A 13,810-nucleotide genomic window follows, 5' to 3' on the forward strand; every position below is an offset into this window, starting at 1 on the left:
CGGAGACAACCTGAGGAGCAATCCAATTATCTCTCAAGATAAAGAGAAGTCACCAATACACATGTGCAGACAATAGGACAGACATCACCCTTTAAACACACAATGGGACAATGGCACAATAGAAACACACCCAGCATTTCCTCCCAAGCTAACAAGTTACACTAATTATAAATTGTTACAACTTTGTGAGTTTACATTGGCCATACATATATCTAACATCAATTTAAACAGTATAACTTGGGGACAAACCTATCCAAAATTCACTTGAATAGGTTCAGGGGTTTAAAAGTTAGTATATGGCCCATAATCCTGGGGCAAGAGGCCAGCAGCCAGGCCTCTCCAAAACCCAGTGGCGAGGTTGGTTTCGCCACAGCCTGGTTCACCAGCAGATGGAGGCAACAATGGCAGAGCTATTTTATCTAGAATGGAATCTTCTTTCCATTCTAGCTCTCTCCGAGAGAAGGAGGAGTTTAGTTAGTTAGTGGTCAGTGTAGTTTATCCCCTGCCAAGGGAGGGTGTGCAGCAGGAGTTCGTCCCTGTTGGACGAGCCGTGTCTAGCCGAGGTAGAGCACCTTCAGCTCTGCTGGATGTGGGGGCCACAGTTTGAAGTCTCAGAGACCAGGAGTAAAGTTCCCTGGACAATTTAGAGACAGACCACAAGAAGGAGATTGGCGCCTGCAGCTAAAGCTAAGCTCTATAGCTATCCTGCAGAGCCAGAGAGCAACAGACGTAGCAGTGAGGAGTTTCCCCGTCACCGTACGCATTTATAAAGATTCTGTTTGTGAGTATAATAAACCTTTTTATAATTCACGGAGGAAGTCAGTGCTATCTGTGGAGCTTGTTGGTCCCTCCCATGCCAGAAATTTTCTTTGTACCGGAAAAAGAGGAGTGAGCAGCAGCGCGGTCTACTTACATAATAATTTATTGGACTTTGTGATTTCTCCCCACATCACATCAAGGACCAGCAGCGCGATAAGTACAGCTACGTATCTAAGTGAAAATTTGCTTACTGTGTACATACAAGGTCTGGACTCAATTTTTTTAATCATCCCCTTCATCAACTACCCCTTTGCTCTGCTGCGGACGACACCGCCCGGGGTCCAGCGTAGCCATGTAGGAGCACCGTGACAAGTGCAACACCATTAAGGGACATTTAGGCCACCCACCACCACTCTGGCATTCCTACAGCTGGGTACCACCAACTACTACATCACTAAAAGGGGCCCTGTGCCCTTGTTGCTTGACTGCAACTGGTGTCATGACAAAACAAGTAAAATTTTTCCCTCTTAAAGGGACCCCTGGCAGCGGCCGAACGCTGCACTTCCTCCGTTGTTTGAACCTTTAGCACAGCAAACAGCATCGCTGGACTTTCTCATTTAGACCATTTACTGTTGTCAGAGAGGGAAGGGGGATGAGTGACTCAATTACAGACACGGGTAGTACTGTTCTATTAGGGGGAAGTTGTTCCGTTCCGCAAAATACAGAATGAACACGGACCTCATCCGTATTTTTTGTGGATCCGTTTTTGCGGATCTCAAAATACATACGGTCGTCTGTATGATCACTTAAACTGATAAGTGCAATGCTCTTCTGTGAGTATCTTTACCTAGGCTAAATAGAGCTGTCATACTGTCATGCCATTCATACACCTACTATTATAGCCAAAGTTGGCACATAAAATATAAAAACTAAAACAAAAAAAACTAAAAGCTAAATACTCACCTATGTCCAGGTGCGCTCCCATGCCCCGCTGCAGTATGTGGGCGTTCTGGTTGGTGTTGGGCCCCCCAGCGATGCTGGGCCCGGGGCTGCCGACCCGAATGCCCGTATTATAATCCGCCATTGACAATGGGCTACCAATCTATATAAGGGTTTTACCTTTCAGTGCTGAATGTTACAGAAGGACAATATTTTGTATACAATTTTCAATGATATAGTACTGTTGAAAGACAAAAAACTTTTGTCTTAAACTATTTAAAAAAAATATGTTTTCTATGAATACTGAGTTTAAAAAAATACCCCTTTCTGACAGAATTTTCCTTTTAAGCAGTCAGCTATACATCTGGTAACAAGTGTTCACACCACCAACATGCTGCAGATTTTCATGCAGGAGATAGACCGCTGACAGAAGAGTACACCATGCTCTCCATTCACTGCTATGGGACCTACAGAAATACTCCATAGTCCATAGGTGGCTGGAGAGCACTCAGACCTCAGTCTCTCTCTGAAATGTTACCAACATAACCCATGCCGGCACCAGCAGCGTCTCCATGTGCCTTCCAACCTTCTATGGACTATATGGATTACTTGGTTTCTGAACGCCTATAGGTGAACATTGCTTGACGCCATCACCGATTGTATATTGAACCGTGATGATGGATCATGTATTTATTCTGCCATTAGATATACCGTATATGAAGCATTTCTGAAAGCTTCTATGTCCTGCTCTATTATCCACTACTGTTAGGACATCATTGACAGATGAGAGACCCTTTATTTGCTATATAGTGGTTGGATGTATTTTGCCTTTATTTCATTTTTACTACGATAACTGATGCATCCAGTGTTATGGTAGAGACTTCTATTAGAACATGATGTGTGCATGGGCTCTATGTGTGTACAAGGTTAGACCATCGCTATCTTTACTCAGTCCACAGCTTTCCTATTTTGGGAGTGACATAAAATGACACAGCTTTGTCCTTAGGGATATTCCCATAAGAAACACTGATATCATATCCACAGGATGGGTGCAATGCAGCAAAAAGTGATCGCAAACTCATATGTATCCGTAATGGCACTATTGAATACCACAGCTTGTCCTGAGAAAACCAAGCCTCGCTCAGCTCCACCAAAAGACCAAAAACTTATGGCTCTCAGAATATGGCTTTTCTTTAAAAGTGAATTTATTGTGCAACAGTATTTACATTATTGCAAACAAAGTAAGGCATATCCTGAAGGGGTTAAAAAGATTTCCAATTAAAGATGATAGCGTCACTTTAAGAAAAAAAAAAACTGCAGTAACTATGAGAGGTGATGTTGTCATAGCAACCAGTCTGTTCTATTGTTGTGTATTTGGTTCTAGAACACGGACACCTAGAACGTATGTGAATTACATGCAGCTTTTCCTCACAAGTCACACATTACAGGTGAAGTGAACATTTACCTACCGATTACTGCGATATTACCGGAAGGAAATCTCTGGAAACAGATCTCCGGAGCTGAAACGGTAAAGTATAATAAGTGTAATATAGTGTAATATATCTAATCAGATACTGGGGGAAAGTTATTAAGACCCTTGTCTCATACACCAGTATTAATATGTAATGTGCTGTAGTGAGGAGCGTCACAGTTATTAACAGGCTTGTCTCTTTATAAATTTGGCGCATCTTTCTGACATCATTCCATCATGCGGCAGAAAGCAAAGACGTGCCGGCTATGAGCTGATGCAGGTTTGTGCTGTAATTTACTCCAGGTTCTGGCACAAATTTAAAAGCTTTGGGAGCATAAAATTGGAAAAAGTCACAAATTACTTTTGAACACCAGAAAACAAAAAAATAATGTTCATTTCCTCCATTGGGTTTAGTTTTCTATGCAAAATGGTTCTCCTCTAGAAGCGAGAAACCCGCCTCTCTAGTGCCACCTAGAGGTCACTACCCTGTAAGTTCATGTCCTGAATGCTGACGTCACAGTATACATATGTAGACAGCTCCTATTGAGCTTAAAGTGAGCAGTATAAGTATGTATGCAGTAGCTCCCCCTAGGGGTGGCTAACATTTTTGGACAGCTTGTATTTTGTCCGACTCTTGGACAATCAGACAAATCCTGTGCATTTAACTGTTGGCAACTAACTTGTTACATAAAAGTAAAATGTCCTTCCACTAAATAATATCATTAAATATAATTGAAAATTATCAATTTAAAAACCATCTCCATTTAACTATGTAGGAAAGGTGATGTTACCATGACAACAAGGCCGCTCGCTATTGTTTTATAAGCGGTTCTAGAACTAACTGGTTTACATTTCTCTGGTAACGTAGGGTTAAATGTTTCAATATACTTTTTTGAATTAACTCCTTGCACTTTTTAGGATCTCTGCTTGCTGTCATTCAATAGAAACCTCATTGTTTATTTCCAGTGGATAAAAATCTGTGCCGGACATGTGTTGGGCACACGGCTCTATCATATATGTGTATGTGTCACATGACCAGGACGGATTTTATTCCCTGGAAGTAAACACTCAGGATGTATTCACACATAGCAATGGATGTGCAGTTAAAGTCGCATCGGCAGAACCGCAGTTTTACTGTAATTTGCTGTGGTTTTGCAATATAATATTTGGCTGTGCAATTTTTACAGGTGAAGCGTAAAATAAATGTGTTTCATCTGTCAGAAACATGAAGTCGATTGTCTCCTCGAAAAAACATGGAAAAACCTTGTGTTCTTTTTAATGATGTTTTCACGCGGCTCTAATTGACAATCCCTTAGGTGACATGGTGCACTTGTGTCCCTTATTTTTGCAGTGTGTCTGAAAACCATACAGCATGAAGTGTCTGATAGGTGGCCACGCATTTGCAGCTCTCTCCGTCCATTTCTATGGGAGTTCTGAAAATAGTTGAGCACTTTTCGCTCCCGGAACTCTTATAGAACTGTATGGAGAGAGCTCAGTGTCTGTGGCCACCTCTCCAGTCACTGTGGCTGCAAGATGGGGCCTTGGTCTTGAATAATTTGCAGCTCCTAGTAGTGAAACCTGGACCTATCACCATTTATGGCATATCTTATGGAAATGCAATGAATGTCCTGATGAAAATAATCCTTTATTGTATGCCAGAAACCATGAATCACATACAAGTGTCTAATCGTGGTCTTGTAACTTTATGAGGGAGAACAGCGTTGCTTGTGTTATGTGACTAGAGCCTTACATGGTATTTCAATGTCTCTAATGTATTGGCTTGTGAGAGTTGTATATATATATATATTATGTATTTTTGTCTTTAAAGGGAGTGAAAGATACCATAAAACAATGGCGGACAATGCACTTAAGAAGTCCAGGAAGAGACACCACTGCTGCCCCGACTTACCAGCCAAGCGGCGTCTGATTGACCCTGCACAATCATCTCAGAGGCGTGTTGTGCTCTACACCCCGTCCAGTGAGCTCCTGAGGTGCCTCGGACTCTTTCTACGTCGGAGGTGCTATAAGCTTGATCTTTCCCCTACACAGGTTATAGGATGGCTAAAAAATATTGACAACTATCTCCTTATTATGGGTTACCAACCCGTAAGTTTCCTGAGCTCAGGCAGCGTGGTCTTCCTCTATATGCTATGCCGGGACCTCATCTCCCCAGAGGCAGACTGCGTAGAACAGCTTCAAGTGTCGGTCCTGACCTGCTACTTCATCACCCACTGCTACACCGGCAATGAGAATGGGTATCCAGAAACACCATTCCTGGTGGGCTCAAGGATGGCCTTTTGGGACCGATGCCTCTCATACATCAGCATTATGAGCTCCAAGATGATGCAGATCAATTCCGACCGCCAGATTTATAGCGAGACACTCGCTGAGCTGAAAGCTATAGGGCGATAAGACAACCTGTGTCCTGCGTGATCTGGATGGACAGAAGATGGATTGGAAAATAAGCCCAGAATGTCAAATTTTGTGAAGGGACCATGTTTTAAGGAGGTATTAACATCTGAGACCACCATGTTATACATATATGTGATATAAGTTATCATGGCTCCTGGAGATTTCAGATCAGGATGTGAAAGACTCCAGGGTGCATTGTATGAACTCCTGGTTTATTACATGTCCCCCTCACAAGCCGCTCTGGCTCTTTTTCAAGCTCCTGATTTTTGAAATTGATATCTCTTAGAGATTTCAATATTGGAATTATACCGTATGGCTCTCAGAGCAGACATTGATTTTTCACATTGCTGCACTATGGTGCAAAGACATAAGTTTTCAGAATGGACTTTACAAATGCATGATTTTTATTTGGCTCGGAGCATTTCTTTATAGGTGACAGCTGGAGAACCAGGGACTAAGTTATGACCTGTACTTAACTTACTTCACAAAATCCTTCCCTGTTCCGAACTCTCAGTCATGTGGCCCTGAAAGCTCTGTTGTGATCCAGTATTGATGACGTTTTGTCTACTGGTCACTTGTCTTCCAGGATTCTAAATCATGCCCTGTTGACAGCACATCACCAGTAATATCCCTTTTGGGGCTGGTGCTCTGTGCTGTGTGCAAGGTGCATGCGATGACCCAGCGTACAGTAGCTGGATACATGCATGCACAGACCAAGGAAGAGTGCTTGACCTCTTTTACAGTAAAGATAGCAGAGAAGTCAGAGGAAGGTAAAGAGCAATACCCAGGACAGAGCACTGCAGCTCATCCAATGTAGTTTAAAAACTACTAACCTACTCTTCAACCTCAGCACCAAAATGTCAAGTTTATCAACAAATGGTGCACAACAAGGAGGCGAACAGCAGCAGAAACCTCAATTTCAAACAAGTGAAGATCAAGTACAGAGCATCACAAAGTCTTCTGAACAGAAGAAGGCGGCAGCTGGAAGCTTTGCTGAGACTTGAACTGTCTGTTTTATACACCCAGTGCACTTAAGTTACTTAGGTAACATTGTTTCTGAAACATGCTGAATTTTCTTTTAATAAACTTAAACAGAACTTCACTGTTTTAATCTAGTCTTTTTTTATTTTTATTTGAGGACTTCCATGTAATAAAGATGAGAGATGAATGAAAAAAATATAAACTACATTGTCCTGTCCCTACACTAGTTAGAGGTGAATGGCGGCGCATCATGTGATCTGGAATTTATGCATGCATGGTCACATGGTGCGCTGGCCAATCACAGCCATGCTAATACTAGGAATGACTGTGATGGCTTTTAAGTGCCCACAGCTTAATTGCTTGTTGATTGGCTGCGCTGCAGCCTTTCAACAAGCTTTATTTAAATTACGAACAACGAACCAAAATCCGGTTTCGGTACATGGACACCCAAATGTCCAGTACGATCCTGAACGTGGCGGTGCAGGTCCGCTCATCCCTACTCCTCACTGCTGAAGATGGATTCAATAGGAAGTCTATGACCCCATTTGCAGTTCATCTCTGGCACTTTTTGTAAATGCTTCCTTATCCTTGATCAGATCAGAGGGGTGAAAGAGTTATCTACACTAGTTAGAGGTGAAAGAGTTATCTAGGATATTGATGGGTTAAATAGTAACATAACTTTTCCCTTTATAAGATGCAGTGCATCTTATAAAGGGAATACTAGTGAGCACTTCTATAATGGAAGCGCTCACTAGTCTGCAGGAGGAGGGGGAGAGAAGCGCTGTGAGCGCTGTACAGTAATTACCCCTCCTCCTGCTCGCTCTTCTCAGGGCCCATGCTGCTGTGTCCTGGCTGCCTGCAGCATCAGGATGTGCAGAGCGCACTCTGACCTGACGCTGAGGAGGTCAGGTGACTGCAGTGCTGCACGGGACCTGAGAAGAGAAGACAGCCATGACCGGTAGAGTGGCTGCAGGAGAGGCAAGTTACTTTATTATTTTACAGTCTGATCTGAGGTCTGATATGGATGTCTAATGGGGGGTCTGGAGAGGTGTAATGGGGTCTGGAGTGGTCTATGGGGGGTCTGGAGTGGTCTATGGGGGATCTGGTCGTCTGACTGGGGGGTCTGGAAGTCTGACTGGGTTGGTCAGGAGGTCTGACTGGGGGGTCCGGAGGTCTGATTGGGGGTCTGGAGTGGTCTAATGGGGGGTCTGGAGGTCTGACTGGGAAGTCTGGAGGTCTGACTGGGAAGTCTGGAGGTCTGACTGGGGGGTCTGAAGGTCTGACTGGGGGGTCTGGAGGTCTGACTGGGGGGTCTGGAGGTCTGACTGGGGGTCTGGAGAGGTCTAATGGGGTCTAAAGAGGTTTAATGGGCGTCTGGAGAGGTATGACTGGGGGTCTGAAGGTCTAATGGGGGTCTGATTTGGAGTCTGGAGGTCTGATTGGGGGTCAGATATGGGTGTATGGCGGTCTAGTGGGAGTCTAGAGGTCTGATATGTGGGTCTGGAGGTCTGATATGGGGGTCTGGAGTTCTGACTGGGAGGTCTGGAGGTCTAATGGGAGTCTGGAGAGGTCTAATGGGAGTCTGGAGAGGTATAATGGGGGTCTGATTGGGGGTATGTAGGTCTGATTGGGGGTCTGGAGGTCTAATGGGGGTCAGATATGGAGGCCTGGAGGTCTAGTGGGATTTGGAGGTCTAATGGGGGGTCTGGTGTTCTGACTGGGGTGGTCACGAGGTCTGACTGGGGGGGTCCGGAGGTCTGATTGGGGGTCTGGAGTGGTCTAATGGGGGGTCTGGAGGTCTGACTGGGAAGTCTGGAGGTCTGACTGGGGGGTCTGGAGGTCTGACTCAAGGGTCTGGAGGTCTGAATGGGAGTTCTAGAGGTCTGAATGGGGGTCTGGAGAGGTTTAATGGGGTTTTGGAGAGGTCTAATGGGGTCTAAAGAGGTCTAATGGCGGTCTGGAGAGGTCTGACTGGGGGTCTGGAGGTCTAATGGGGGTCTGATTGGGGGTCTGGAGGTCTGATTGGGGGTCAGATATGGGTGTCTGGCGGTCTAGTGGGAGTCTGGAGGTCTGATATGAGGGTCTGGAGGTCTGATATGGGGGTCTGGGGGTCTGAATGGGGGGTCTGGAGGTCTGACTGGGGGTCTGGAGAGGTCTTATCTAATGGGGTCTAAAGAGGTCTAATGGGGTCTGGAGAGGTCTGACTGGGGGTCTGGAGGTCTAATGGGGGTCTGATTGGGAGTCTGGAGGTCTGATTGGGGGTCAGATATGGGTGTATGGCGGTCTATTGGGAGTCTGGAGGTCTGATCTGTGGGTCTGGAAGTCTGATATGTGGGTCTGGAGGTCTGATATGGGGGTCTGGAGGTCTGACTGGGGGTCTGGAGAGGTCTAATAGGAGTCTGGAGAGGTATAATGGGTGTATGATTGGGGGTATGTAGGTCTGATTGGGGGTCTGGAGGTCTAATGGGGGTCAGATATGGAGGTCTAGTGGGATTTGGAGGTCTAATGGGGGTCTGAAGGTCTGATATGGGGGCCAGGTCTGAGGTCTGAGATGTGGGTCTGGAAGTCTGATATGGGGGTCTGGAGGTCTAATGGGGGTCTTATATGGGGGTCTGGAGGTCTAATGGGGGTCTTATCTGAGGTCTGATATTGGGTCGGGGTCTTACATGGAGGTCTAATGAGTGTCTGATCTGAGGTTTAAAACTGGGGTCTTATATGGGGTCTGACATAGAGGTCTAAAGGGTGTTTGGTCTGAGACGGGGGATCTGATTTAGGTTTTTATATGGGGGTCTGATTTGAAAGGAAGGGGGATTTTTTTGTACTAGCACACAATATAAAGGGGTGTGTTTGTACTGACGCGCATCTGTGTGGTACCAGTATTTTCAGGGGGACTGTTTCTGCAGGAAAGTATTGGGGAGCACAGTGGACACAGTATTGGGGGTGGAAGGATGGGGTGTTGAGAAGGTGAGGAGGAGGAAGGAAAAGTAGGAAAGTAAGATGTCTGTTTGTTAAACTCTACAGAGACGAGGTGTGGCTGAAAGAAGTCACCATGGTGGTCTGGTCTAACAGGAGAAGAAGAGTAAAGAGAATATCTACATCAGAGAAGAGAAGTCACTGTATGTAAGAGATACATATGTGGGGCTGTATTACCCTGTATGTTCTGTAGCGCTGTATGTAATGTTTTCCAAGTATGTCTTTGAAGGGGTTGTCCGCTTTTTTTTTTTGCATGAGCGCTGCCTTCTCTGCTCTGTTTACCTGCTCATCACTGCAAATGCTACAGCGAGCAGGTGAACAGAGTAGAGAAAGCAGCTCTTATATGAGCGCTACCCTCTCTTCAAACAGCTGTCTCAGTGACAAGATATATTTGCTGTTCCTTGTAATGCTGTAGACTGAAATGATAGTGGCCCAGATTTTTTTTTGGCGCACGGCCCAATGCCCTGTTTTTGAAGCCCTGCACCGTTTGTTTGCAACACATATGAATAACTCTGAAGTGAGGTAGGGTTACAGTGTATGACATATTTGTAGACATTTTCTGCCATTTTTCTACTAAGAAAAGAGGAGATAACCAATGCAGATCCAGCCAACCATTGTTTTTGGCCAACCTAACATTCAGGGGTGTAGCTATAGGCGAACGAGGGGAATCGGCTGCTTTGGGGCCCTGACCCAGAAGGGGGCCCATCCAGGAGGAGGAGGATTAAAAGATTTTGTTAGGGCCCCCTCCACAGTATTACACAATGAAATGATATACAGTGACAGTATAGACATTGTAGGAAACGGATGGAACAGCTGCCGGGCCTAGTCTGAGAGAGAGATCTTTACTAGCCATAGGAATGGGGGTGGCATGAAAGGAACGGGTTGCGAAAAAATTACTGGGGGAGGGGGGCCCCATTCAAAAATTTGCTGTGGGGCCCATTCATTTCTAGCTACGCCACTGCCTACATTTATCAGCATGGTATGTGCAGTCTTGATGTTTCTGGTGAATGATGTACAAGGGGAAATATGCTATTAATATTCTAAATATTAATAACCCAATGTTAAATGGGTTATCCAATCCTATAAAAAGCCCCCTATATGACGGGCCCCCCACGCTGAATATACTTACCTGGGTCCCTGCTCCCTGCGCCTCTCCTGGTCCCCACACCGCCGCTGCTGCTACTCCCCATGCGCGGATGAAAATATCCGGTATCGGGGGGAGCAGTCAATGGCAGGCGGGGACGGGGACGAGTCTCCCTAGTGTCACCCGGGGCTTGGCATATTGGGGGACATTTTATAAGACTGAATAACCCCTTTAATAACCCCATATTTTTATCCTTTATTCAAGGTCCAAGTGGTCCACCAAAGAATCCTCCAGTGGGCCCAAAATCTAATACTATAATAGACCCTAAATATTTAGGAGAAAAAAATATATACATTTAAAGCTGCCTTTGGAACCAATCACTTGCCTCTAGGATCATCTTCTTTAATTCAAAACCTTTTAGATATTATTGATGGGTTGATCCTTGAGAATAATCTCCTCTGGTTGGCACAAAAGGACATCAGTCCAACACTGGCTTTATTATGTGTACAAGGGGAGACAGCCTTCATTTACTGATGGTATATTGAGATCACATACATATATCATTACAGTCACACATATAATAAAGTTCTATTCAATTCCTTCTTAGTGTGGTATTTTTTTTTTGCCCATGAGTGCATTCATACTATACAATATAATATAACTTAGTACATGCTTAAAAACTCTTCAAAGGGGTTGTCAGCTATGGATAATTATTATATTAGAAAGTGCTATTTTTATTCACATATTAGCAACTTTTATGTGAAAATTCTATGGAATTAGTTTTCTAAAAAAAAAAAAAGCAGCATATAGTTTTTAAAGTCGCTCCATGTATTCTACATCCTGTTCTGACTCTTTAACTTCTGTAATGCCCCAGAGTGCCGTTACCACCTTTGCGCCTCACTACTGTCTCATACCGTTAACCACGTGTCATACTGTGTATTGATTTCCAGGTCTTGCAAGATGTGTATTTCTATTTCTTATTATGTGACAAGTGTAATATGCCTGGTTCACCAGCAGATGGAGGCAACAATGGCAGAGCTATTTTATGTAGAATGGAACCTTCTTTCCATTCTAGCTCTCTCCGAGAGAAGGAGGAGTTTAGTTAGTTAGTGGTCAGTGTAGTTTATTAGTTTATCCCCTGCCAAGGGAGGGTGTGCAGCAGGAGTTCGTCCCTGTTGGACGAGCCCTGTCTAGGCCAGCTAGAGCACCTTCAGCTCTGCTGGATGTGGGGGCCACAGCTTGAATCCTCAGAGACCAGGAGTAAAGTTCCCTGGACAATTTAGAGACAGACGACAAGAAGGAGATTGCAGCCTGCAGCCTGCAGCTAAGCTCTATAGCTATCCTGCACAGCAGAGCCAGAGAGCAACAGACGTAGCAGTGAGGAGTTTGCCCGCCACCGTACTCTTTTATAAAGATTCTGTTTGTGAGTATAATAAACCTTTTTATAATTCACGGAGGAAGTCAGTGATATCTGTGGAGCTTGTTGGTCCTTCCCATGCCAAAAATTTTCTTTGTACCGGAAAAACAGGAGTGAGCAGCAGCGCGGTCTACTTACATAATAATTTATTGGACTTTGTGATTTCTGCCCACATCAAATCAAGGACCTGCAGCGCGATAAGTACAGCTACGTATCTAAGTGAAAATTTGCTTACTGTGTACATACAAGGTCTGGACTCCATTTATTTCATCATCCCCTTCATCAACTACCCATTTGCTCTACTGCGGACGACACCGCCCGGGGTCCAGCGTATCCAGGTAGGAGCACCGTGACAAGTGCAACACCATTAAGGGACATTTAGGCCACCCACCACCACTCTGGCATTCCTACACCTGGGTACCACCAACTTTTAGATATTATTGATGGGTTGTTCCTTGAGAATAATCTCCTCTGGTGGGCACAAAAGGAACCCAGTCCAACACTGGCTTTATTATGTGTACAAGGGGAGACAGCCTTCATTTACTGATGGTATATTGAGATCACATACATATATCATTACAGTCACTCATATAATAAAGTTCTATTCAATGCCTTCGCTCATCACTAAAAGGGGCCCTGTGCCCTTGTTGCTTCACTGCAACTGGTGTCATGATAAAACAAGTAAAATTTTTCCCTTATAAATAGGGATGAGCGAACCCGAACTGTATAGTTCGAGTTCGTACCGAATTTTGGGGTGTTCGTGACACGGACCCGAACCCGAACATTTACGTAAAAGTTCGGTTTCGATGTTCGGCGCTTTCTTGCCGCTTTTTGAAAGGCTGCAAAGCAGCCAATCAACAAGCGTCATACTACTTGCCCCAAGAGGCCATCACAGCCATGCCTACTATTGGCATGGCTGTGATTGGCCAGTGCAGCATGTGACCCAGCCTCTATTTAAGCTGGAGTCACGTAGCGCCGCACGTCACTCTGCTCTGATGAGTGTAGGGAGAGGATGCAGCTGCTGTTAGGGCGAGATTAGGCAGGGATTTACTCAGCAAAAACACTTAATGAAGTGATCGATCTACAGCTGTGTTTTTAGGCTGCCCAGAGCGTTTTTCTGTCACTTTTTTCTGGGGTGATCGGCGGCCATTTTGTGTCTTGTGGTACCCCAGCACAAGCTGCCACAAAGTCCATTTAACCATCAATAGTGTGTTGTTTATTTTTGCTATATCCTACATCAGGGGCTTGGCTGTGCTTATTGTCACCCCTTGAAACTCAGGATAGAATTTTCTATATTTTATTGAGGGGTGAAATTCACTTTTTCTTATTGTGGTGAACGGTAACAATGAGGAAAACATCTAGTAAGGGACGCGGACATGGTCGTGGTGGTGTTAGTGGACCCTCTGGTGCTGGGAGAGGACGTGGCCGTTCTGCCACAGCCACACGTCCTAGTGAACCAACTACCTCAGGTCCCAGTAGCCGCCAGAATTTACAGCGATATTTGGTGGGGCCCAATGCCGTTCTAAGGATGGTAAGGCCTGAGCAGGTACAGGCATTGGTCAATTGGGTGGCCGACAGTGGATCCAGCACGTTCACATTATCTCCCACCCAGTCTTCTGCAGAAAGTGCACAGATGGCGCATGAAAACCAAGCCCATCAGTCTGTCACATCACCCCCATGCATATCAGGGAAACTGTCTGAGCCTCAAGTTATGCAGCAGTCTCTTATGCTGTTTGAAGACTCTGCTGGCAGGGTTTCCCAAGGGCATCCACCT

The sequence above is a fragment of the Bufo bufo genome, chromosome 5, assembly GCF_905171765.1.
Source record: "Bufo bufo chromosome 5, aBufBuf1.1, whole genome shotgun sequence".
NCBI classification, from domain to species: domain Eukaryota; kingdom Metazoa; phylum Chordata; class Amphibia; order Anura; family Bufonidae; genus Bufo; species Bufo bufo.